At 41.1% G+C, this 13,095-nt stretch overlaps 1 long non-coding RNA gene across 1 annotated transcript in view; it reads left to right on the forward strand.

Annotated features, from left to right (window-relative positions):
- Nucleotides 1–7,811: 7,811 nt before the first annotated feature.
- Nucleotides 7,812–13,095, forward strand: part of LOC143106294 (uncharacterized) — a 33,596-nt gene continuing 28,312 nt past the window's right edge. Inside the window, exon 1 of the long non-coding RNA XR_012983654.1 lies at nt 7,812–8,046. This is a non-coding gene — a long non-coding RNA (uncharacterized LOC143106294). The remainder of the gene's footprint in view (nt 8,047–13,095) is intronic.

Consider the following 13,095-nt stretch of genomic DNA (forward strand, 5'->3'; position numbering starts at 1 on the left):
GGAAAAAGATGGATACAGCAAAAAAAGCTGTCGGGGGCTAAACATAGAAAAAGAAAGAGGGAAAATGAGATGGCATGTCAAGGGATGCGACAGTAGTTAAATAAGTGGATGGTGAAAAGCAACAGGTAGGATTTAAAGTGTGACGTCTATGCTTGGAGGCTTGCAAATATTCATGTTAACAGACTAACTAGCGTTTGCTAAGCATATGCCGATTGAAACATAACCTATTCCATTAAGTTGGAGGTGGCTACCATGCTCATACTGAACTTTTAATGGCAAACTGCAAACAGAAATGTCACGCTAGCAACAACTCATTACATGTTTCCATTTCCTAACAATCCTGCCAATGCACCATTTAACAATACTTCAAGTTCAAATTGGCAGAATTTCTTAAAAAAGAATAGTTTACATATAGTGTAATTTATAGTGTAAATTATTGGCCTTTTGTTTTACTTTAGTTGTTTTTTTTTGTTGGGGGGCGGGGGGGGCACCAATTTGTTGTTGCATACCCCTCAAAAAATGGTCCCCTGGTGTTATGGTGGTAGTACAAATAAGTCCAACAGTGCAACAGTGCAGGGTTAAAGTCTAGCAACCAGCAATACAATATGGACAATATAAGAGACCAGTATTAAATATGGACAATATAAGAGGAAAATGTAAGCATAGTAATATAACAGTTATAGTATATGTATATGGACAAAATGGAGAAAAATGTAAACATAGTAATATATATTTATTTTATAGCAGCAGTGCAAGGATAGCTTTGCAGTAATAGGGTATCAGCCATTGGTCAAGTATGATGTTAGACCACAGATGGGAGATGGAGGGAGGGGTTGTACACAGCAAATGCCAGAGTGTTATTTTCCCAGAGTATGAGGTTAAAGAGTATATTTTTTTACACTGTGGAGTATATTGAGGTTTTTGTACACTTGTCAGTGTGTTTTATATAGTTTTAGCGGTGTCAATTATTTTGCCAGTGTTGGTCCAGAGTTTTAGCCTAGAAATCTAGACGCACCCTAGCGGCAGCAAATTACATTTGCTTCCAGGGCTAGTCTAGCAACTCTCCGTTGGCTTGTGAGCTCGAAAAATTTAACTTCTATCAACCCAATCAAATCGTGTATAGAGTCATTAGGCGGGCTTAACATAATGATTGATGGCAGAGTTGCAACGGTTTGGCTTGAATTCCCTGCTACTTGAAAACAAAGAAGATGGATGTTGCTGTTGGCCAACAGTGTGACACGAGTTAAGCTTGTTTTAAGTTGGCAAAAGTTTGAACTAGCCAACTAGCTCCGCTGGTGGGAAAACGCATGGGACTCAGCGCTGTCCTATTGCGTGCAGAGTAGAGATGCGCGGATGGGCTATTATTTCAACCGTAACTGCATAGCAAAACTTATCATCCATCCGCACCAACGTTTTTTGACCAATTTTCAAAACCGCACCCGCCCGCCATCCGCTGGTTGTTTTAATGGGTGATGCGGCACTGCTGACGTGAGGCTAGAAAACTCTTGCCTGTTCTATAAAGACTGATCCAATGCAGCAAATATATTAAAAGGCTAAAGTCCTACATTGGCTATGTTGTAGCCTATCCCCAGAATATCAGTAGCAAACTCGGTCTCGCAAAACAGTCTCCAAATAAAACGCACATCGGCCTGTAGCCTACAATTTTATCATTGTAATAAAAAACGCAATTTGGCACATCATTTCAACATGCTGCTATTTAGCCTACTAAGTATATAAGTATAAGTATATATACTTTTTTGATCCCGTGAGGGAAATTTGGTCTCTGCATTTAACCCAATCGGTGAATTAGTGAAACACACACAGTGAACACACAGTGAGGTGAAGCACACACTAATCCCGGCGCAGTGAGCTGCCTGCTTCAACGGCGGCGCTCGGGGAGCAGTGAGGGGTTAGGTGCCTTGCTCAAGGGCTTCAGCCGCGGCCCACTGGTCGGGGCTCAAACGGGCAACCCTCCGGCTACAAGTCCAGAGTGCTAACCAGTGGGCCATGCCTATTGTAGGCTACTTTTTTTTTGCAAAAAGAAAGAAATCCTTAATAAAATAACAAGTTATTCACATTATAGGCTACTTAGGGTGACACTATGACAAGCCTGTTCTGAAGACTCACATTCATTTCGACTGCATGGGAAGAGAGCACGTCTTTTTCAGACAGACAGCGCAATTCATTTTATACCAGCAAACCGATTGGACAAACTATGGCGCCTCGACATGGCCGGATCTAGAATAGGGCTGGGAGGGGCAATGGCCCTCCAAATATTTATTCTGCCCCACCTAATTGGTCCATTTTAATTGACAGCTATTGAATCTGCCAATCACACTTTTCTAATTCGTCCCGTCTGAATTTCGAGGGTAAATATAAAAGTATAAATACCGGAGCAGCAGCGTTCCCCTACCATTGCACACTATGTGCATCACTGGCTGTTTCATACTTCAGTAGAGAGGGCTTAGCTATATTTCCATAATGGTTATAGGCTACTAGATGTAATATAGATTATTGTTGCTGGTTTAAATAAAGACCTTTAACTGTAGTTTTAGTGTTTGTATTATTCTCGTTTTGAATAAGGTTTGTTTTTAGCTAATGTTCATGTTTGCTTTCTAAGGTGATCTAGCCAGTTAGTTTGTTAACATTGGTCATTCCTTAACTGTGTTATAAGCAGGGGGTCGTTTCTAGAAAAGTTAGCAACGACGTTGCTCAACCACCATGGTACGACGCAACTTGCGACCAAACAACGACACTGTTACACCTGTTTCCAGAAAGCATCGTACCTGTGTCGCAATTCGCTACCTCCGACGTTCGAACACTGTAGTTCCAACAACGTTGTTGATGATGCAGCGATACATATCATTGGTGGAAACAGTGGCAACGTGTAATACCCAGGGGGTCAGGATTTGAAGGGTTAGCTTCAGCCACTTAGCATGGCATTTGGCCGCCGACATTTTTGAAAACATGGCGTTACATGGTTGCAACTTCCGGCACCAGTTTTTACATGCTGATTGGTAGATGACAGCTCATGCACGAGTTTAGTGTTGGGCACGAGCGTCCTCGCGCGTCCATGTTGGTTTGCATTTCTGGAAGACGACAAATAAAACAACTAACTACTTGGATTAAGCTACTGATACTTGACTTAATGCCTACATTGTTTAGGCTTATTATACCAGACTTTGTGGTAAATAAAAGAAAAAAGTAAATGTTGTCATATACTATTATTTGCCTTATTTGTGGGTTGACAAGGTAACTGACTATGACAATACATGTATGCATAGCAATGACCTATATCCAATTATTAGCCTACTCATTGCGTTGTGTATATGAAATATTTTAAAACGCTGTAGTAGCCTACCTGTAGTCCATGACAAGGCAACGTCGGGATCATGTAACCTCCCCAAGTCATTTAAAACGAAGCTTATTTAGTTTGCTTTCTTGCAACATTGACATGATTAGGCCATGCATTTGATTTAAATGGCCAGGCTGCCAGTCGAAGCAAATCCAAATATCCAACAACAGTTGCAGACTCTTGAAATGCCTGCTTGAACCTCAATACCCGAGGGATTTGCGCTTCTATCGGTAAGTTTAATTTGCGTTGCCTTCATTTCGTCTGCCTGCAAATGTAGCCTAGGTTTAACAAGCTGCAAATTCACACTGGGTGCAGCAAAAATCCCAGCTATCCACAATTTTCTTCATCCCATGTCTACATAATTATAGTCATTTTCGTTGAATAGCTTATTGCGCAATTAGTATACAGCCTGTCCAAATATACATTTAGGGATCATAATTTATGTAGCCTAAAGTGAGTCAATATTGATTCGCATTGTTTATTATCACATATGAACATCACATTAAATAACCTAGGACTTCAGAGACAGGGCAAACTTCTACCACCATTCCCAAAATGTTATCCCAACCAATGAAATACATTTGCGCTTATAACGAGGTGAAGTGAAGCGCGTTCACGAACAACTTCTTTTCCTCTGAGGGAATGTCCAATCTTCATCAACGACATTCCGTTGTACCTTACGTTGTCTCTGTCTGTAACGTGGAATCTAATAGGCCTAGGCTAATTCTACCTGGTGCCGGAAACGAACACCCATGAAACGCCATTTTCATAAAGATGGCTGCGGTCAATTTCAAACTTTTTTGGCTGAAGTAGCTAGCCTAGCATGGGCCATTGAAATGAATGGGGGCGGGACTTAGTCACTCTCTCCAGTTATATATACATTGCCATGGTAATACCCCACCCCCTAGAAATGTTCTGTCACGGCCTATGTCGACATGTTTCTAATGTAAACCGAGTGATTAATGCTGGTATTGTCATTGCCATCAGCCAAAACCTAAACCTATTGCAAGCATATAAAACAGTTAACTTAAGCAGACCATATGAGTCATTATTTGTGTTAAATATCTGTGTTGGAAAAAATATATAGACTGGACAAATATCTGGGTATGCCATAGGTTATTAACTGTCTCGTGGCTTGACGGCAGCGCGTTGGTGCACTGCGCGCTCGGCCGGAGTTCGCATCCTATCTCTTCTTTTCACCTCTGAGTAAGAGTAGGCCTACGAGACGCAACAATAGGTTTTGAGAAGGTAGCGAGAAGCAAGAGGACAATCTCACATCATAAGAAAATCGAACCTACAACGTTGGGATAATAAGTCATCTGCTTTAGCCACTACGCCATTTAACACTGCTTTTGTTAGGGACTGTGAAGATTATAATACTAAAAGCAAGGCAATACTTTAATTAACATAAATAGCAAGAATGAGCCAAGTAGGGGAGCAGTGTCTTAATCAAAATTAAGCTACAGGATATATCAATCATTGAGTCACGAGATAAACATCCACTTCGCAAATTTTGGTTAGGCGGTTGTGATTTTTGGTTAGGCGCTCCGGACACCAACAGGAACTACCAAGGAACGACACAAGTGCGACTGCCTAGGGGCAGTAGTTCAAACGACCAAACTTTGCGTCCTTGTTTGCGATTGAGAGTTCGAACTACCCTTTCTAAAACACCAAATCCAAGAACGATGGAGCGAACTACCAAGGTTGCGACGCAAGTTAGCAAACGATGCTTTCTAGAAACGACCCCCAGGGTGGGAATTTTACGGCGGCCATGTCGTTGCCCCTTGCGTTGGCCGTGATGTCCCTTTGAAAATCGAGGTTCACAGCCACTGTGGCCTCGGTGCCCCTTTCTTTATATATTCTGCTTTGCATCCGATTAGCGATTTTTATTTAGCCTATGGTCTGTCAAATTAAGCTTAGCATTCACAAGGCAAATTCATTTAGCCCATGTCTTTTACGCAGTGGAGAATGTGACAGCGCACGGCAAGAAAGAAAGTGCGTCCAAATTCACCCATTCTTTGCTGAACTAGCCTACTCCCGATAGCCTTCTCTTCACACAGATATTACATGTATCACACGAAAGAGCTTTTTCTCAGCTTTTAAACGATGTTGTTGTGGTATACTGAATGGCACTGAATACAACAGGAAAGCCCTGCAGCGCATAGTGAACACAGCTGGAAGGATTATTGGTGCTTCACTCCCCTCCCTGAAGGACATTTACACCTCCCACCTCACCCGCAAGGCGACCACAATTGTGAGTGATGCAAGTCACCCCGCTCACAATTTGTTTGATCTACTACCCTCTGGGAAGAGCTACAGAAGCCTGCGCTCCTGCACCACCAGACTCACCAACAGCTTCATACACCAGGCTGTTAGGATGCTGAACTCTCTCCCCCCTCTCCCCCCTCCACCCTCAGCTACATAACATCCTGAACTTTGGACCCACAATGGCTGCCTTGCACTACTCCACTTGCACTACTCCACTTGTACACTTGCACACTTTGCAACTTGTTGTTGTCTAAATCTATTGGTGTAAAATGATTTCTAAATGAGTTAATATTGCTTTGTAGTCTGTAAGACAGGTGTCACTTGCACTCAAGACTTATCGGTGCTCACAGTCCAGGACTAAAGAGTCAGAAAGACTGGCTGGGCCACTTCAGAGAGACTACACACAGGGATGACCGGAGCACTCTGAGAACTTTTAAACTTTTTTTATTAAGGTGCACAAACGACTGACGTTTCGACGCACTGCGTTTTCCTCAGAGTCAAACCATACTGGTAACATTGCAGAGATAATAAAGTCCATTCTCCCCTCCCTCTCCCAAGACATTGGTTAGTAGTAAGGGGTGGGTATTAACAGCAATTAACCAGTACAAGCACTCGTAGAAAGAAAAGTAAGCATCAAATACATCATTGGTCAGTGTGAATCAGAAGTGAGTCAAATAAATCAAAATAAAAAATGACATAGAGAAAAGGATACAAGGAAGTTTATTGTCACATAGTTACTGGAAGTAAGAAATGCAGTGAAATTATGTCTGGTGTCAGCCTATTTGTGCATTTATGGGGGGGGTAAAAAGTGCAGTAGAAGAGGGGTTTAGTAGATTAAGTGGCAAGGGCTGCATAAGAAAGGTGGGGGAGGATTGGGATGGGAGGGCACCAACAAGGAGCACCCAAGAGCAACAGGGGCAAGGAAAAAAATGTCAGTGTGGCGCAAGAGCCTAATAAACTGTAACACTACCCATGTGGTGTATATTCTGAAATGTCCTTGCGGGTTGTTATATTTGGGACAAACCAAACGCCCACTTAAACAGAGAATTGCTGAGCACAAAGTCGCCATACGAAACCAAAACATGGATTAGCGTGCCATTATGTCCAGGTGAATCATGGCTCTTGCGCCACACTGAAATTCTGGGGAATTGACAGAATACTGCCTCCCCAACGAGGCGGAGACGTTGTCAGAATGCTACTTCAAAGAGAAGCGTTTTGGATCCATACACTCAACACAGTTGAGCCCCATGGTTTAAATGAAGAATTATGTCTTTCATGTTTTCTCTAACTATGTCATTTTTTATTTTGATTTATTTTGACTCACTTCTGATTCACACTGACCAATGATGTATTTGATGCTTACTTTTCTTTCTACGAGTGCTTGTACTGGTTAATTGCTGTTAATACCCACCCCTCACTACTAACCAATGTCTTGGGAGAGGGAGGGGAGAATGGAGTTTATTATCTGTGCAATGTTACCAGTATGGTTTGACTCTGAGGAAGACGCAGTGCGTCGAAACGTCAGTCGTTTGTGCACCTTAATAATAAAAGTTCTCTGAGTGCTCCGGTCATCCCTGGGTGTAGTCTCTGAAGTGGCCCAGCCAGTCTTTCTGATTGCTTTGTAGTCGGTGTTAAATGTTTTTTTGGTTAGTGTACAAACCTAACAGTGTTACATATTATTTCTGCATAAGACTAAGTGGTACTCTCAAAATCTGTATTTCTTTATATTTTGGGGATAAATATTATCTTAAAGTGGAACATTTTACCTTATCAGGTGCTGAAAGGACACTGAATCAGAGTTTTCATTTTATTATTTCAGTGTTGCAGAAGTTACTATTACAGGTGTTGAAGTTACTCAAAGTAGTGTCAAATGATGCCTCTGAAAGAGTGCATTTGAACACTTGTGGTGCTAGAAATGTAACTCTGTGATAGTGTTAATATTTTAACTCTGGTGTTCTCCCAACACTGGACACTTGGACCCATACACGGGTGTAAAATGTACTCCTACAGAGTATCATTGACACTGTCCAATTTGTTGTGTATAGGCTACATATGGGCTAATATAGCCAGTAAACAGAAAAATCATCCTTTGTCCACAAAAAAATCTATCTCTCACAGACGCCCACTCCAGCTGAAAGACTATATAACAGCAACCCGCCTGCTTGTGTCACTTCTAGGCAAGCAATCCGCCGGTGTAGGTTACTGCAGTGAGGCTGGGTGCGTCAACTTCGGGAATTTGGCTGCAAGCAACCTCGGCGCTATCGTGACGAGGTTGACGGTAATCTAGGTCAGGTCTAGGCATAGGCTTAATTTAACCTCGCTCAAAGCTAAGCTTCACCTTTTCTCGGAGGACCTGCAAGACTGTTCTATTTCAACTAATACGTTTGTTGGAGCCAAGCAGATGATGGCTACGCAACTTGGCGGTAAGTCTGTTGTAGGCATATCCTGTTATGAAATTGTAGAACGTAGTTTATCAGAAGTGTAACGCATAGCCTACCTGTCAACACTCCCGTTTTTCCCGGGTTCTCTCGTATTTCAAGGTCATCTCCCAGCACCCTCCCGTTTTGTTATTTCTCCCGGAAAACTCCCGTAATTTGCATGGCCTTCATGCAAACTTCATTTTAAAATCATTGATCCATTCATTTTTTTTTCTATTAGTCTGACATCTCCCAGGTTGCCAGATTGTGTATGAAATACACCCTACACATACACGATCGCTTAGTTTCAATTTCAACCGTTTTGTCATAGGCTAAAACCTGGCAACTGATGGTAATTTTGATACCATAGATTTAATATAGACCCAGTCAGACCAATAGTATGAAAAATTAGGAATAGAGTTTATTTACAATGATGCGCATCAAGGGAGAGACAGCATGACTTCACCTAAAGATCCATCAGCTGCTCTAACTAGACAAGGGAATAGTTAGAGTTAAAGTATCCTTCCAGGCTGACGGGAGATGGCGTTGGTCATCCCATCTCACGTGGACTACACTGAATCAGACCCTGATTAGTGGCAGCCTGGCAATCCGGAGCAGATAGCTACTGACGCAGCCATGCAGAACAGTAAAACACTGCAAAGTCATAATGTTCCTATCTCTAAACACAGTCACACAGAGATATACACAGGGACAGTACAGATATCATATACAGTCATTACATAGAATCATACTTTTAGTATCAAAGTGACCTAATAATGAGAAATGCAGAACATTAAACCACATATTGGAATATTGGACATAATGCAGAACATTAAACCATATATTGGAATATTGGACATAATGTTCTATTCCACTTTCTCTCAGTCCCCCTTTTTCAGCCTTTATGGCTGGAACATTTAATCAAATAATGTCACTGGGAAAATGCACAAAATATAAATGATTATACACTTGTTTCATTAAAGTTAGTCAGATCCAAATAAGCAGGTACATGACTAGATACATGATTTAACTAATTTCTCCATAAGTCATGAAAAATAGCTACACATGATTGGTGTACAATAACAACCACAGTAAATCAAAAGAATATATTTGGTCAATCCCTCTAAACTTCAGAAACTCATCTATATCATTTCTATATCAAGTTGGGATAATCCCATTGGTGTACCACCTTTTCAGAAAAAAGTAGAGTCTGTAAGGCTCCCCCTTTTGATCACTGATTGCCCCTGAAACAAAACACATAGATATACATATCTGGGCCCAAGGCCCCAGTAGTGCTTCCTAAGTTTCAGCTACATTATTAAAAAGATTTCAATTGCAATACTGCTATGGTCTGTCACCAAACTAGTAATTAGCAATGAAATATAAATTCACATGATCATGATTTTCTTTTGATACTTTTGATAGATACTTTTTTTTTGTGTGTGCCTCATATCAAGAATTGTTTATCATACAGGAAAGGTAAATTATCCTAACCTTTTTCCACATTGTTTAAAGCAGGCCTAAAGACATGTTTTAAAGAACTTGGTTAGCACTTTATTCTGAACATATTCTGAACGTCTGAAACAAATGAAAGGTTGTGTTTTATTTTATTGCATTGCTGTATCATAAATAATTGTAAACAATATGGTCTAGTATGTCATCATACCATATTATCTTGACACTGGTTTGTTGTAAAACAGTTGTAAACCCTTTTTCATGTCAATGATGAGAAAAAAATAATAATACCAATATAACAACTGCAGTGGGTGTGTTGTTAATAACCAGAATAGTGAAGTGAACATCAACAACCTCTCATCCTCCATGAAAGAAAAAGCTATCTTTAGTCATAACTTGATACACTGCAAGAGCTAGCTGTCTATGTTATCAGACTACTCTTAATCAGACTCCCCCTTATGATCTGCAGCAAGGCTGCAAGATTATTCCCTTAGCTAAAATGTTGTCGCCTATAACACTGTGTCCTAGAGCTAAGTGCGTCAGAGCATCAACAATTTGATAAATTCACTGCTGTTGGTAAGATTACAACTTTGCTAAACTGGCACCCAAGTATGAATTTAACTGATATGCTTCAACTCTTGTCAGTGTTGTCACTGCCAGAAGCACGATATTGTGGAGCAATGCTTAATACATATGTCCAAGCTAAAAATTCTGCCACTTGTGCCCCTCTCCCCCTTTTTATCCAGAACCTTCTCTGCCCTCAGAACCTGTATGTCTTCCACTGTCGCCCATTCAGCTAGTCGCTCACCATAGTGTTTGGTGGCCTCAAAGCAGGACCTGGCAGGGCTCAAGGCCTACACACCTAGCCAATCGGAGTGGCGGAGATATCAGATATCAAAAATGTATATAAAACACTGGAGGATAATGTAGGAGGTTGTGACCCTATGACATTTTAGTCAATGATTAAATCAATGTCATTTGAGGCTAACCGTGTAAATATACACTTTAGATCATCACAAATAACATGCAAACTGTTATTTCCCTCACCAATGAGCACTACGCAGAGGTCCTTATAAATATCAGAAGGATCTCATAAATCTTGGTTTTTCTATTTAGGATGAATCCCTGAGCCTCTTCGCTTTGGGTTTCATCTCATCTTAGGACTACTTCTACCAAATAGCCCTCCTAGTAGTTTTCTTATTTAGGATGAATCACCCCTGAGCCTATTCGCTTTGGGTTTCTTTTCATCCGAAGACTACTACTACAAAATAGCCTTGTCTCCCTACGGAGGAGATTTTTATTTATTTATTTTTTTACTCACCGAACGTTCGCCTTTTTGCTTGATCACTGGTTCTCGCTCCGACGTCTCAGGAGAATTCCCTTTCAGTAGGATCCCGTCACCGGGGGTCAGAAGATCAGCCATCTCGACTTGCTGTCTCAGACAACCAAGGGCTTTCAGGATTCCAAATCCAAGGTCCCAGACCTCACCGTGTACGGTTTTTCAGAAATCTCGTTCTGACCCCAGATGTTGGGATCCCGGGACCTCTCGCAATTCTGTTAGGTAAATCAATTCGGAATCAAGAAGATGAGACAGGAGCCAGTGATCAAAAATCATCCAATTATATTGAATCTTTGCAAACCAGCACAGCTGGTTGAAACAAAGAGTTTTACATTCTAAGAGTGCTTATATACTTCAGTGGCTACATAAGTCAAGCGTAACTACACCTAAAGTCATACAACTCAAGTGTGACTACTCAGTCACTTAATCAAATGTTGGTGGTTTGTTACCTTACTTGTTGTTGTGAGCAGATCTCTCATATATTAGAATCTCAGGCTTCTCTGAGTATATCTTATTCTAGGGCTAGGGCCTGAATCACCAGGGGAAAAAAGATAAGATGGGCGGTAGCAACCTAACAGCCCTGGTCTGCCTGTAGGTCTCTGGTTTACCCGTTGCTGCGTGTTCAGCTCCCTTACGGGTGTTTCCAGAGGCCCATCCCAGAACCAGGACTGAAAGATCACCCCCCTCCATTTTGTTCCAGAGGAAAAACAAACACTTAGGACTGTAGAAATTATTCAATGACAATTGTAATTCAATGGCACATAATTTTCCAAAACTGGCAAATCTACCAAGAATATCAAACAAGGGCATTAGATGTCTCTTTTAGCATTGACAGTAAAACAAACAAAAATAAAATAATTAAGGCATGTTGACCAAACACAAGCCAAAACAAAACATGTTCCACTCTTAAGAGAAGTAACTCTTGACTGAATTAATATGTTATGCTATTAACATCAAAACATCATTTTAAAAGAGAATTTGAGACTCCTCTGACAAGAAACACCTTCAAATTGGTCAAACTTAGATATAAAATATCTTTAACTTCATAATTCAAGTGTAATAAACGTCTTTTCTATTCTCCACTCTCTCTCTCTCTTTACACTGGCTCCCTGACCTTCAAGTGCAGAGATAACAACCACTCACACAGACACACACACTGTAGATAACCCTGTTAAATAAGTGTGTTGTCATACTATGTGTTTTATACTTTTATAGTTTGTTTATGCAAAGTAATGTTAAAACTTGTAAAAAGGACAAAGGACTTTTATTGAGCACTTCACTTCAAAGGACTTTTATTTTGACATGATCCTACCATGCACTTCTACGGAAGGAAGCTGCCTGTGTCAGAACGAACAGTACTGTGAAGCTGAATAGACCTCTCCAGAATAAGTCCCGCCTCCGTAACTTCCGTATCCATCCAACTTCCGGGCGTGGATTGTCTATGGGGAATAACATGGCGTTTCGAAATATCATACCGGTAAAACATCTGTAGGTAGCGAAGTTGAAAAAGCTGGTGGGCAGATTGACCTACACACTTCTGCCATATAGTTTCCACTGGATTTTTTGATTGTCGGTGCCGTTTAAGTAGTACACTATAGACTATACTACTCAAACGGCACCGAAAATCAAAAAATCCAGTGGAAACTAGATGGCAGAAGTGTGTAGGCCAATCTGCCCAGCAGCTTTTTCTACTTTGTCACCTACAGAGTTTGACAGGTACGATCTTTCAAAACGCCATGTTATTTCCCATAGACAATCCACGCCCGGAAGTTGGATGGATACGGAAGTTAGGAGGCGGGATATATTCTGGAGAGGTCTATGGAATGTGAAGCTGGAACTGAATGCATGTAAAGATATTTACTGGAGAGTTGACAAGCTCTTACGGTGTTTGCAGGTGTTTACAGGCGCGTAGCAAGCGTGCGGGATGTGGGTGTTATAACGTACACACTTTTCCTGGAACACGATTCTATCCCCCACACTTTTTGTCAGATTAAAACGAAAGTAAAATATGGAAATAAACGCTCACGTAAAGAGTTGGAACCGTATGTCTAATAAGGGTGGGCTCTGATAACGCACACACAGAGAGACACAAATAAGTCTGTTGATTTGATTGAACGGTCATCCAGCCAATCACATCAAGTTAGCGTCAGTGAATAACCCGAGCCGCTCTGATCAAATTCAAAGTGTGCATCTTTCAAGGCTGCTTGAGTCTGCATTATAAAGTCTGCAGTGATCAGATATGAGGTAGAATTGAAATGATA

This window comes from Alosa pseudoharengus, unplaced genomic scaffold (assembly GCF_046254945.1).
Source record: "Alosa pseudoharengus isolate Yale_2024_CS ecotype anadromous, Long Island Sound unplaced genomic scaffold, YU_APseudo_1.1 YU_APseudo_1.1_scf_6, whole genome shotgun sequence".
In the NCBI taxonomy this organism is placed as follows: Eukaryota; Metazoa; Chordata; class Actinopteri; order Clupeiformes; family Clupeidae; genus Alosa; species Alosa pseudoharengus.